The sequence below is a fragment of the Lactuca virosa genome, chromosome 8 (assembly GCF_052849685.1).
Source record: "Lactuca virosa cultivar CGN04683 chromosome 8, Lactuca_virosa_CGN04683_v6, whole genome shotgun sequence".
In the NCBI taxonomy this organism is placed as follows: Eukaryota; Viridiplantae; Streptophyta; class Magnoliopsida; order Asterales; family Asteraceae; genus Lactuca; species Lactuca virosa.
In genome coordinates this window covers 209,821,535-209,834,872 of record NC_136433.1, presented here as the reverse complement: position 1 = coordinate 209,834,872, position 13,338 = coordinate 209,821,535, and the positions used below count along the sequence as shown (strand labels likewise).

Here is a 13,338-nt window from a genome sequence, read left to right as displayed (position 1 = left end):
TCTTTATGATTTTCCCAATTCTTGTTCGTGGTACTAATGGCAATTTTTCAGATTTGATGCTTCGGTTGTTAATGCTATGGTGGTACACTATGTTAAGGCGCAAACATTGCCAGCCTTATATGAAGTGAAAGGGTTTGTCACAGTTTGAAAAGGAATTTGAAAAGTTTTCGAAGTTGAAACGACGGTAACAAGATAAGATTTCAAACCAAGTCATTGGATAAGATTTGCAACGGGCGCGTGAATTTGAAACGGTTCGTAACATCACGCCTGATGACGTCTTCCTAGGGAAACACAGCTATCAAATCACGCTTTTTCAGGTGCCGATTCAGAAGATCGTAACATCATTACTATGGATTCTTTCTCTCTCCTGGAAATGGTATATAAGGTTTTCTCACACCCCTTGTACCACTTTAACACTTTACCACTTCCAAACTCTCTCAAGAACACACCGGCGAATTTCTACTATTCATCTTCTTCTTCACACCTGCAACAATGGCTGAATCTTCATCCGTTCATGAACAAACTGCCTCATCCTCTCTGTTGACCGTCAAGCCCAACCAGAACCTGATTATCGATTTGAATCCTTTTCTTTATGATCCTTATATGCTCCAAGTGGTTGAATGCCTCAAATATTCACCACTCGTGATCGCTATGACCCAGGTCGAATCAGTTCCGATGTCTTTGCTCTCTCAAGTCTATACAACAACTTCGTATGACAAAAATAAGGAACGCATTTTCTTTGAGATTTTCAATCACAAAACTTCCGTCACCAAAGTGCGATTTTCCTCCCTGTTAGGGCTAGCTTCTGATGCTTCCTTGGTTAATCCTGACTCCATATCTACGACTCAACTTTTCACAACGTTTTATGATATGGGGTATACTGATCTTCTTACAATGGTGACCAAGTTCAAGAAATCTTTCCTTCCATCCCAGTGGAACAGATTATTTACCCTTCTTTTCAAGGCATTTGCTGAAAGGGTTGCTGGGTCAGATGGGGCTAGCAAGGCATTCATGACCTTACTCTATGGTCTTTATCACGACATCAACTTGGACTATGGATCCATTTTATGATCCCAACTGGTACAAAGCCTCAATTCCTCTTCTCGACACTCTGAAATCTCCTGTGGCAGGTTTTGGACCCTTATTACTCACCGGGCTATTGAGAAGTTTAATTTTCCTATCATGGATGATGCACTGAGATCGTAAATTGGCACCCTCCACACCACCAAGATCATTGTCACAGATCCCACTAAATTCTTGTTTGTTGGTTCCATTCCCGAATCAATGTATCGGTGTGTCTCTGCCGAAAGCAAGGTCATCAGGGAATACAAAGAGTTTCCTTCTTCAGGACCAAGGCAACTCACTCCCGAGATGCAGAAATCCCTTGATGAAGCTGACAGGTCATCAAAATGTGGGAAGAAGCCTGATCAAAAGAAGTCGGAGAAAGAAAGTCAATCCTCCAAAGCCTCTACGCCCAAAAAGCGTAAGGCCGAACAACCAGCTCCTTCTGCACCAAAGAAGCGAAATGTGAAAAAGATGGCAAAGAAACCGAAGGAAGCTTCGCCTAGTGATTCAGATTACGTTCCTTCCGATCACGATCAAGAGAAATCAGCCGAAGGTGAAGATGCTCACCTTGAAGGATAACCGAGAGGAGATACGCCTCCACGTTCTCCATCTCCCGAGGTACCACTTAATGATTCAATTCCAACTCCTCCTCCTTCTCCATCTCATACTACAATACCTATTTGCATTGCACCACTTCCACCACCTGCTTCTTCTCAACCTACCTCCACTGCACCTCTCCCCCCACCGATCTTCACTCAAGCAACTTCAACTACAACCAACACACCCGAACCTACAGTTCGTGTCAACGTATCTGATACGGGGGCGCTTACCTCAGGAACAGAAACCCCTGTCACTTCCATACCCATTTCCCCATCTCCTTCCACAGATTCTTTCCCAGTTCTTGGTGGAGAAGATGTTGAATATGAATCTTATTACTACAGCCCTTATAGAGTTCTAAGTGAGGATGATGATGATGCTCCCCTTACAAAGCGACACTTAAAAGATCTCAATGAAAAACTTGACAAGCTGCTCGCTTCATCTTCCTCTTCCTCCACATCAGCTTACTCGGATACTGCTGTTCAAGCCCTAATTGAAACATCCATCAAACAGCATGATGAGTCTATCCAGAAGGCAACCAAGGCTGTGGATGCCTCCACTTTGTCATGTAAGAAAGCATCAGAGAACGTAGCCACATTAATTTCAGATGCCAAGCTTCTTCTGGATTCTCTTAAAGGAGCTGCAGAGACTAACGCCAACAAGGTTAACACTGCCATTGAGTCGCTTTCCAAATCTCTTCAGGCTGAGAAAGACAAATTTGATTTTGTGCGAACCAGTATTCAAGCAGATCAAACCACTCTTCTGTCCCCTATCACCACTCGCCTTGACAAACTTCAAGCTGACCTTGCCATGGAGAACAAAATTATGGATGAACTTGCTCGCAAAACTACTTTGCTTGAAGTTCAGTCTGTTCAGCTAACCCAGGCGAATAAGGAGATTGATTCACTAACTTTGGAGCGAGCTGTCATCAAAAGCCGTGTTTCTAATGTCTTCGCTATTTTCTCTAATCTGGTTAATGCCGATGATTCGGTTCTAACTCTCTCAGTTCGAAACCATTTAACTGAGAAGTTACTTCCTGCTCTCGAAATTTTGAGCCGAATTGAGGGTGTTACGGAGCCGATTGTTAGTCCGCAACAAGAGGGAGAAGATCTGCAAAATCCTCCCAAACAACCTTCTACAATTCTGAAAGTCACCACTAAATCGAAGGGTAATGAAGCTTCGGGGCTTAGTGTGAAGGACAAAGCGAAGGGTATTATGGGTTAGAGTACTGAAGAAGAGGAAACTGAAGAAGAAAGGGAGAAAAGAGAGAAATATGCTCATGACACCTTGGTTTGTAGACAAGCTCTCTTTCCACTGTGGTCATTGGAGAAATTGATCAACGAAACGATTGAGTCCCCTAGTACTCATTGGCTTGAACCAGTCGTTTCTTTTGACTGTGAGAATACAAAGGATTCTCAATTTGACATGCCTATCACCCGAAAAGCCTTTGTATTTCACTGCTTCGATTCAATTGCCAACGTTCCTTCTCCTGATCCGAAGGTTGATCGAGATCTAATCAATTACTATCTTGAATTCTCTCAACCACCATACCTAACATGGAGCGCTCAAAAGATTACATCAGTTAAGGTATTAAAACCGACTCCTGCTGGTTCGTTTTTAAATGTCAAATTCAAAGTGACACGAGGATCAGACAATTCGGTCCATATGATCTCATTGGCCGATCTACCGAATCTGAATCCACTTGATTGGATCTTTCTCAACAACATTTTACTGACTGATCAACAGCAATATGAGCCGGTTATTGATCACATCAAGAGAATGTTAGCCTCTTACATCATTGAGGTTGCAAAAATGGATCAAGAGATTTCAATCGTCTTAAGGAATAAGCCCACTGTCAAACCGATTGGGAAGATTGGCGATGTGAACAGAATGCAGATGGGAAAAATTAATTCAAAATATCACACCATTATGTTCACTCGAGGCGAAGGTCAAAAATTTGTGTTCGCTCTCGACGATAAACACCTGTTCTCCACTACATGTTTGGAGCACATTCTTGACATTATACACAGGTGTAAACAGAACAGTGATAATGATAAGAAGAAATTTACGGATATGCTTCGGTGGTACATTTCTTTTCGCCAAACTCTACTTGCTATCATACTGAAGTTATTCAAGATGGTGAAGAAAAGCACTCTTGCTCAACCAACTTGATCTCTCGCCCCAATTGACGCAAAGGGGGAGATTGTTGAGTCTAAAAGGTTGCGTCTTTGTGCTTAGCTCTTAGGTCCATTTGTATACTCGGTCTTGGCCTGTCCAGCCCTGTTTTGTTTTTAGGGTTTAGTATATATATAGTGCATGCATGCATTATATTAATTACGCTTCTTGATAATTATTTTAGATCTTGTACTGTAACCCTAACACACCTCTACAGTAGCAATTCTCATTGAATTCTTCTGAGGTGGAGCAGATTAATCATTCGACACTTGTTTGATTCATCGTGGTGTTTATCGTTTTCTATTACTTGTTATTGTCTTATTGATATCTGTTTGAATCTATCGATCTTATAGAATATTCTTCTCATCACTGTTGTTTTCCCCAACTAAAGGTTACACCTTTATGAGTCTGAGCGGTAAGAGGCTTAGCAATTCTGGAGAAGTTTTGGATGAACCTGCGATAGTAGCCAGCAAGACCCAAGAATTGACGAATTTCTGTGGGCGTCTTCGGTGCTGACCAATTCTCTATTGCCTTAATTTTGGAAGGGTCCACATATATGCCTTCTTCACTAACCACGTGACGCAAGAAAGTTACCTTCCTAATCCAAAACTCACACTTAGAGAATTTCGCGTAAAGCTTTTCTGCTCTCAATGTTTCTAAAACTTGTATTAAGTGATGGATGTGTTCTTCCTCGCTTCGTGAATAGATAAGTATGTCGTCTATGAATACTATCACGAACTTGTCTCGGAATGGATGACACACCCTATTCATCAGGTCCATGAATACGGCGGGTGCGTTGGTTAGACCGAAGGGCATCACTACAAACTCGTAGTGACCATATTGAGTTCGGAAAGCTGTTTTCGGAACATCACTCTCCTGGACTTGTAGCTGATGGTACCCTGATCTCAGGTCTATCTTTAAAAAGTAACTAGCTCCTTGAAGTTGATCGAAGAGGTCATCGAATTTGGGAAGAGGGTAGCGGTTCTTGATAGTGAGTTTGTTGAGCTCACGATAATCTATGCACATCCGGAAAGATCCATCCTTCTTCTTAACGAACAAGACCGGTGCTCCCCAAGGTGAGAAGCTTGGTCGAATGAATCCCTTGTTGAGCAGTTCGTTAAGTTGGCTGGATAGTTCTTGCATTTCCGCTGGAGCTAGACGGTAAGGGGATTTGGCTACGGGGGTAGCTCCGGGAATTAAGTCGATTCGGAACTCGACTTGACGCTCGGGAGGAACTCCGGGAAGATCCTCGGGGAAGATATCGGGAAAGTTGCAGACTTCGGGGATGCTCTCGAGGTCTTTAACTTCTTGCTTTTCGTTTACGACATGAACTAGGAATGTGATGTGTGTGAAACGAACTAAGTTTTATCCTACTTTTTAATTATGAATTAGACACACAAAGGCAGTAGACCTATCAATTGTGGTATAGTTAAATAAGTAGGGTATCGAACTCAGGGAACGAAAATTAAACTAATTACTAATATTATCTAAGAACAAGTAATAGAAAGTAGGGTTTTCTCTAGTTTTACAAGACTAGAAACTTAAATATTTAGCTAAGACTTAAACTAAATAACTAAAGCTAAAGCAACAAAAATCACTAAATTCAATAATTAAGGAGACTTCTGTTTAGGTTCAAATCATTTGTTCCTATGGTTGATTTTATGGTAAATGCTTTGGATTAAGTTTAATTGGCTACCGATTAAGATGATGAGGTTCACGTTCACTATTGCTAATCCTTAGAAAACAGATTAATTCAAACAATGGCCAGTTGTCTAGATTAATGAATTTCCTAGTTTATTAATTCGGGTTAAGTAAGACTTGTAGTGGTTAATTAAATTGGTCGTTCAATTAACTTCTTGATGATGGTTCGTCATACAAGCTCACACATTAACTTACCTATCTTCTAGTTAACCCTAGTTTCACGTTCGTTATTCCTAGGAATATAACTAAGTTTTCACATAGATCATACGATATTAGTAACTAAGAGATGTTCATACAACTTAATTACTGATTTATTAACAGAAAAATAGTTGTTATTAACGCATGAGGTTCTTTAACAAGCTTTAAAAAACATAATCACCAAGTTAAATTAATCCTCACCATAAAATCAATCCATATTCACAAAATCATCGACCCTAAACAGAAGATAAAGGTCTTAGTTCATAATTGTAGTAAAAACAAACTCAAAAACGAATTCAATTAGTTCAAACATGACTCAATCAAAAGATTAACTAAGAATGAACTAGAAATTGCCTTAATCCTCCTTAAAATCGAACGTAGGGTTGATTCTTCACTTCCCAGAGCTTCCACCATGTTCTCAATCGCAACTTAGCCTCCTAGGGTTCTTCAAAAGTCTTTGGTCTCGGTCTTAAAGTCCATATATATAGTTTTCTGGAAATAGAGTTGACTCGTCGAGTAAAGGTACCGACTCGCCGAGTCCCTCATTAAAAATTCGTGTACGGCAAGGACTTCTATAGCTTCACGAACCTTCGATCTGACTCGCCGAGTCAGGCGTTGACTCACCGAGTTCTTCTTGTTTTTGACATTTTTCTTCTTCATTTCAACTCCCGAACTTCCGATTGCATCTCCTGCTTCCTTTTGCTCCCGAGCACATCTTTTGGACTGAAAATATAATTTAAACACAATTAAGTACCTTTTGTCCATAAATTGCAAATAATTATCCAATAAATAATAAAAAGCTATACTAAATATATAACTAAATATGCACATATCAAAATACCCCACACTTGACTTTTGCTTGCCCCCAAGCAAAACTGAATTTTAGCACAATAATATTACATAAGACAATCCCAATCAAACCCAACCATTATGTCAAGACCGCAACACATGCATTTGTGTCTAAAATTTTTCCTAAGGACCCCCTCAATTCTAAATACTTACAATCCTCATAAACATTCGCCAACTTCTTTTGAACAATGCTCATTTTATGCATCCCTCCGAATCCATCCGCATAAAACCTCCTAACCTCAAGGTATTTTTGGTTGAGCAACCCAAGCATACATAATCTAGACAATTACAACTTTATGATACCACTATAGAGCTTATTTGGAATTCTTCACCTCCTTGATATTTGATCTTTTATTTGAATTCACCACCTTTATGATGTTTGGTATTTTCACTTTTGAACTTTCGGAATTTTGATTTTTTGATCTTCACTTTGATTGCTCCAAAATTCTTACAACTTTTACTTGTAATTCTCTCTCTTTTTTTTTAACATGTATCTCACTCTTTTTTTTTCACTCAAATCCTACATGCTTAAGCAGGGGCGCTCAACTTCAACCTTTGTTGATTAAAGATAAAAATTTTCCTGGATACATTTCTGGCACACGATGCTAAACATATTGCATCCCTCAAACTAAGCGAGGTTGTGTTTTTGTCCCATGATTTCACTAGGATAAAGGAGGCCACAAATGCACTAGAACGTATATTGGCTCAACTAAACATTTGGGTCTTCATGCAATCATCAAACATAACACTAGCATGGAATCCTAATTGTTTTTACCAAAATTTTCTAAATTAATTCCTAGCAATTTATGCAAAAATTTCAAAATTATACCTAAATTAGGATTCTAATGTAACTAATATAATCAACCCCCTACCCCACACTTAATTTATACAATGTCCCCATTGCATGTTATGCATGAAAAAAAAAAGTAAAGAGGGAATTGGAACAAACTCCCCTGTGATAGTAGTAGCGAGGTTGATGTTTCTTCGTGAAGAGCTCCATCTTCAATTGGCTTTAGGCATGGGAACAGCTCATCCATGCCTTGGGTACCAAATCTCGTGTGGTACGGCTCCAAATATGCAGGAAAATAATCTCGAAAATCTTCAGGCATTAATCTTCAAAAATACAGTCAAATGTCGTGTAAAATATCATCAAATCAGTAGCTTTAGAGGTGGAATGAAAAGCAACTCGCCGAGTTAGTAAGGCGACTCGTCGAGTTGTGTCGCGAAAATGGCAGAATTCATGAAATTGCCCTATGACTCGTCGAGTTCAAGATATGCACTCGGTAAGTTCCACGCTGTGTGATAAAAATGTGTATTATGCTTCAAATCCGGTTTGGTATGTTGAAGTAGCATCAAAAAGACACTCATGCTCTTCCCTTCTTCAGTATTCACGCACTCTTTAACCCTCTCTAGAACCATACTCGATACTTGGACTCAAAACTTCACTCTCTCCCGCCTAGACTTGACTCTTTCCATTTTTCTTTCACTCTCTAGACCCCTTGCATGCATACCCTAATTCAAATTCTGAGAAGAACCAACAACAAACATAAAATAAAACAAACCAAATCCTACTTAGAAGTTCAAACAAAACAAATAAAAACAAGCAAACAAATAAAAATTGTTTTAACACAACCAAATAAAAAGGATATAACTTCAATCTTCATCTTCTTCCTCTTCATCATCTTCTCTTGCTCCACTCCCACCGCGTGCATTTATCCGTTCTTCCCAAGTAGGCACATAAGGAAATTGTCCACCATCTACATGTTGGATGTTGAAGTGATTAAACATTTGGATAAATGACCGATTGGTGAAATTTAAGCTCCTTCCCAAATCATCTTGGTATCTCCTTCCCCCACATTAAACCATTCCTCGGGTATCTCATCTTCAACCGGAATCACCGGTGGGTCTTCACGTGCTCGGTCATGTCTCGGCTTTACCCTCCTTCCCGGCTCCTCGGGTCCTATCACCGCATCATCATGAGGAATGGAATAGTGGCCCCCTCCATAATCTTCAATAATTCTTACTCTTCTAAAAAGAATGACATTAAAAGGAGGGGTCGGGACCATTGTCATCAAGTTCCATGCTCCTCTCTCCATTAACCCATATGATTTTGCTAGGCGGGTCACAAACATCCCACCATCGATCTTTGAAGTTTTTCGATCCTTAACCGCCCCCTCAGCTAAATAAGATGCTATGCAGTACGGAAGATTGCAGAAAGTGTTTGGAGTAATAATACTCCATAAATAGAAAACATCAAGGTTAGGAACCTTGTCGTCATCTTTTCACATGTTAATTGTATTAGCAATGAGGCGGTGAATCAATCGATGGGTCGGTGATCTAATACTCCCCTCTTGAGCGGACTTGGGGATATAAACCTTGTTGGCAATAGTGTTCCACCAAGTGGAACCCACAACACCCTCCGAGAATTCCTTGTGACAATGCTCCAGAAGGTGCCAAAACCTTCAGTGCTGACCAATTGTTGGTCATATATACCCAATCTGCAAGCAAGTTCCACCATACTACATTGGCGGAATTCACCACCAAGGCAAAAGGTAATGATTCCAGTGTTGTAATAATCGTTTCCTTCGCGAAAGTTGATGGTTGAGAAAAACTCCCACCACAACTCCTTGAACACCGGTTCTTGAATACGAAATAGCCGGCTCCATCCATCATCAGTGATGGATACCCGTTTATGCATAAATGCTTTGACAAGAAATGGGGCCAACTCCTCCTCATATCAGACTCTCCCCAACCATTCCCAATTTATTGCATTTGGTACATAAATTTCTTTCTTTTTAACTTCAACCAACTTCTTCTTCCATCGTTTCATCGTGGATTCCGAATCAATTCTTGGAAAGTTTAACCAAAGGATGATCCCCTCGGTTACCCCTAGAGCTCTTTCCACCTCTTGAAAACATTTTCTGCAAAATGACAGAATCCATACAAACACAGAAAACACAGAACATTAAAAACAAAAATGAGGACTGCCTTCAGGGACCAACTCGGCGAGTCCACGAACAGACTCGGCGAGTCATATGAACTGCTCGAGTCGCATGTCTGATTTCTACCAACTCATCCAACAAAACTCAAAATTGTTTCCTGGGGTTCGTCTAAGGTTGTATATCAAGTATTAATTCATAATAAATTTCATCTATAACACTCCATTTAGACAAAATTTTGAAACCCTAGAATCCTAATTATGCCAAAACCGGGTTTGCAACAAAATGGGACCATTTTTCTGCAAAAAATAGAGCTTTAATAAGATTATTAACAAAAGATGTTACCTTTTGGGGAGAAAGTTGAAGAAATCAAAGAAAAATGAAGATGGTTGCTTGAGAGAGTCTTGGCACGTCGAGCGGGTGTCGGCTGGTGTGAATGAATGTGTTTTCTCAATTAGGGTAAAAAAACCTAATTTTACAGAAACGTAAATTTTTTTTTTCTAGTAAATTTAATCGACTCGTCGAGTCAGCATACAGACTCGCCGAGTCAGGTCGCGATTAAAACTTCCCTGATTCGTGTGGACTCGCCGAGTTTTAGATGAACTCGTCGAGTCAATAAAAATCATTATTTCTAAAAAAATTACCATACCCCACACTCAGACCTTACTTGTCCTCAAGCAATCATTTATAGATGAAAATGAAGATTTGAAAAAAAAATCCTAAGAAAACCACACAAAACAAAAACGAAAAAGAAAACCGAAAAAGAAAATCAAACTCTATTGACGGGTCGCCTCCCGTTAAGCGCTTCTTTTTTAGGAGTCTTTAGTTAGACTCCATCCCACTTTACGTTGCTACTGGTTCCTCTATTAGGATCTCCTTTTTCAGTTTTTGCACTTTGTATTTTGTCTTGTAAAGATAGATTCTTCTCTTATATGCCCTCTTCAATTCTTCCATTCTCTTTCTTGCAACAATTTCTTCATCTTTACGCTTTATCCCTTTACTATGCCTCTTCTTTTTCACTTCTTCCTTTTCACGCCCCATCGTTTCCCTTCCTTCTTTATCTTCCTCGATTGCCTTTTCGGTCATTAACTCATCATCACTTGAAGGCAAAAATTCTTCCTCACTTTCATCACATATTAAAGAATCCGGTGTTTTGAAAGTGAAAACTTCAAACGTAGTAGAGACAAGGGCATGAGGCTTGGTTCTTTTGCTTTTGGTTGACATCGCTATATGTGATTCAATGAAAAAGTTATGGTTATCATTATTCCAAGTTTTAGTATCCCCTTTATCTTCTAAACTTTCTTTATCCTCTTCTTGGGCAGCCTCATCATTTAGCACAATTGTTTCAAGACAAGCCAAATGTGCATTCTCAAAGTTGACGAAATCTTTAACAACTTTGCTTTACTCAAGAAGATTCTCCATGTAATCAGGCAAAATGTGCACATCTGGTTCACAAAGGGTACTAATGATTTGCAGACTAAAATCTTCAACACATTGGGATTTTTCGTATGTACTCGTCGAGTCAGAAGGTACGACTCGGCGAGTCAGTGAGCTTCCAATACTTTTAAGGCTTTCTTGATAATCAGCTTCCTCGATCAGCCTCTCTATCTCCTCCAGATCTCCTTTGGCATCAGAATTTTCTTCCAAATATAATAAGAATTGACTTGGATTGATTTCATGCAAGCACACAAGCTCTTTTTCTAACAATTCATCCTCCAAATCTATTGAGGAAACTTTATCTTCTCTTGACTCTATGTGCTTATCCTTTTCCTCAACTTTAAAAATCACCAAATCATCCCCCACCCTTAATGTTAGCGTAGATTCACGCATATATACCAAGGCACAAGCGGTATTCAAGAACGGTCGCCCAAGAATGATTGGTACTTTAAGGTCCTCCTCCATGTCTAATATTATGAAGTCAACAGGAAATACTAGTTTTTCTACCTTGATAAGAAGGTCTTCACATACTCCCATTGGATATATTATTGTTTTGTCGGCCAGATGAATTTTCATTTGAATAGGCTTTGGGACCGGAAGATTTAGCTCTTGGAAGAAAGAATATGACATAATATTAATACTTGCCCCCGAATCAGACAATGCTCGTGTGGTCATTATGTTCCCAAATTGATAAGGTACGGTGATGCTTCCCGGATCACCCCTCTTTTCTGGCAGTTTATTCAACACTATTTCAGCAACTTCTTCCATATTTCTCCTAGTTGTAAAAAGGTTTTTAAGCAAACTTGCATATTTCGGTGTTTGAACTATTGTTTCAACAAATGGAATATTCACTTGGAGTGCCTTTATGTGCTCCACAAACCTCCTATATTCTTGAATCTGCTTATCAGGTATGGCTCGGCTCGAAAATGGCAAAAGGGCCCGGTAAGGTTTTAAAAAAGAGCAGTTTATGTCATCAGGTCTTGGACTCGTCGAGTTCTTGTTGGCGACTCGGCGAGTCGAGTCGGGTTTACTCGATTCCCAGCTATTTGCCTCTTCTGTTCTCACCTTGTTGGGATTCTTTTAGATAGGGGTCAGAGGAGTGAAAATTGTCTCAAAATCTGTTGTTATTGCTTTCACATGCGCAATTCTGGGATTTTGTTCGGTATTGCTAGGAAGTTCACCAGGTGTTCTTTGGTTGATTTGTTGTGCAAGCTGGCCTAGCTGTTTTTCAATGTTATGAATGGATGCTTGCTGATTCCTAAGTATATTTTGTTGATCCATCATCATAGCTTCATGATCTCTAAGCATATTTCGTTGCTCCTTCATTTCAGCGTCGGTATCATTGTGCCTCTTCTCGGACGCAGCCACAAATCTTGTAAACATATCTTTCAAATCAGATTTCTTCTCTAGCACCGGTTCCTCATTTTGATAAAATCCTCTATCTTTTTGCTTGTACTTTTCCTCCTTCACCTTTTTGTACTCATCGTATGGTAGCCATTCTTTCTTGGGTTTCTGCCAATTGTCATCAAACCTATCACCACTTGAATAACACACTTGCACTTTCCGGTTCCCGTTCTCGTCAAGATCATAATCTTTAGTGAGGTGAGGCCCTCTACAGTTTTCACAACCCACCCTAATGGCATGGATGGATTGGTCCATCTTAGTCATTCGTCGATCCAAACTATCCAACTTAGCCATCATTGCTGCCATATTATCAGTAACTGAGTTCACCACACCCCTACTTAGTTCATTCCTTGGATAATGATATTCTCTAGAGTGTTTAGAGAATTCTTTAATTAGCTCTTTTATCAATGGGGGTGCCTTCTTCGTGAGAGGTCCTTGCGAATCAAGGAGCTGCCTAGTTGTTACATTTACTCCATCATAGAAGATAGAGACTTCTTGTTGACTATTCAAATCATGATGTGGGCAGTTCCTTAGTAAGCCTTTATATCTCTCCCATGCCTCATAAAGTGACTCTCCAACTTATTGTTCAAAATTGGCTATGGCTTTCTTCAACTTGGCTATCTTTGAGGGAGGGCAAAATTGGTCTATAAATTCTGTTTTCATTTTAGCCCAAGTAGTGATGGATCCGGGAGGAAGTGATTTCAGCCAATCTATCGTAGCTCCCTTGAATGTGACCGGAAGTATACGAAGTAAAACAGTGTCGCGAGCCACATTGGGGACATTAAAGTAGTCGGCTATATCATTGACCTCGTCTAGGTGCTTGTATGAGTCCTCGTGATCCTTCCCGTAGAATGGGATCTCCATAAGTTGCGCGAGTATGTGGCTTTTAAGTTCAAAGGTGGCAGTCGCGGGAATAGCGAGTTGCACGAGTCCCGGGCCGGTATCATCACGTATCCTTTTCTTCCATTCTCCC

The 13,338-nt window shown here is 39.9% G+C and overlaps 1 non-coding gene across 1 annotated transcript; it reads left to right on the top strand.

Moving 5' to 3' along the window:
- Positions 1–12,873: 12,873 nt before the first annotated feature.
- Positions 12,874–12,980, top strand: LOC145135328 (small nucleolar RNA R71). Its single transcript, XR_013719790.1, has one exon. It is a non-coding gene; the product is annotated as a small nucleolar RNA R71 (small nucleolar RNA).
- Positions 12,981–13,338: the final 358 nt, after the last annotated feature.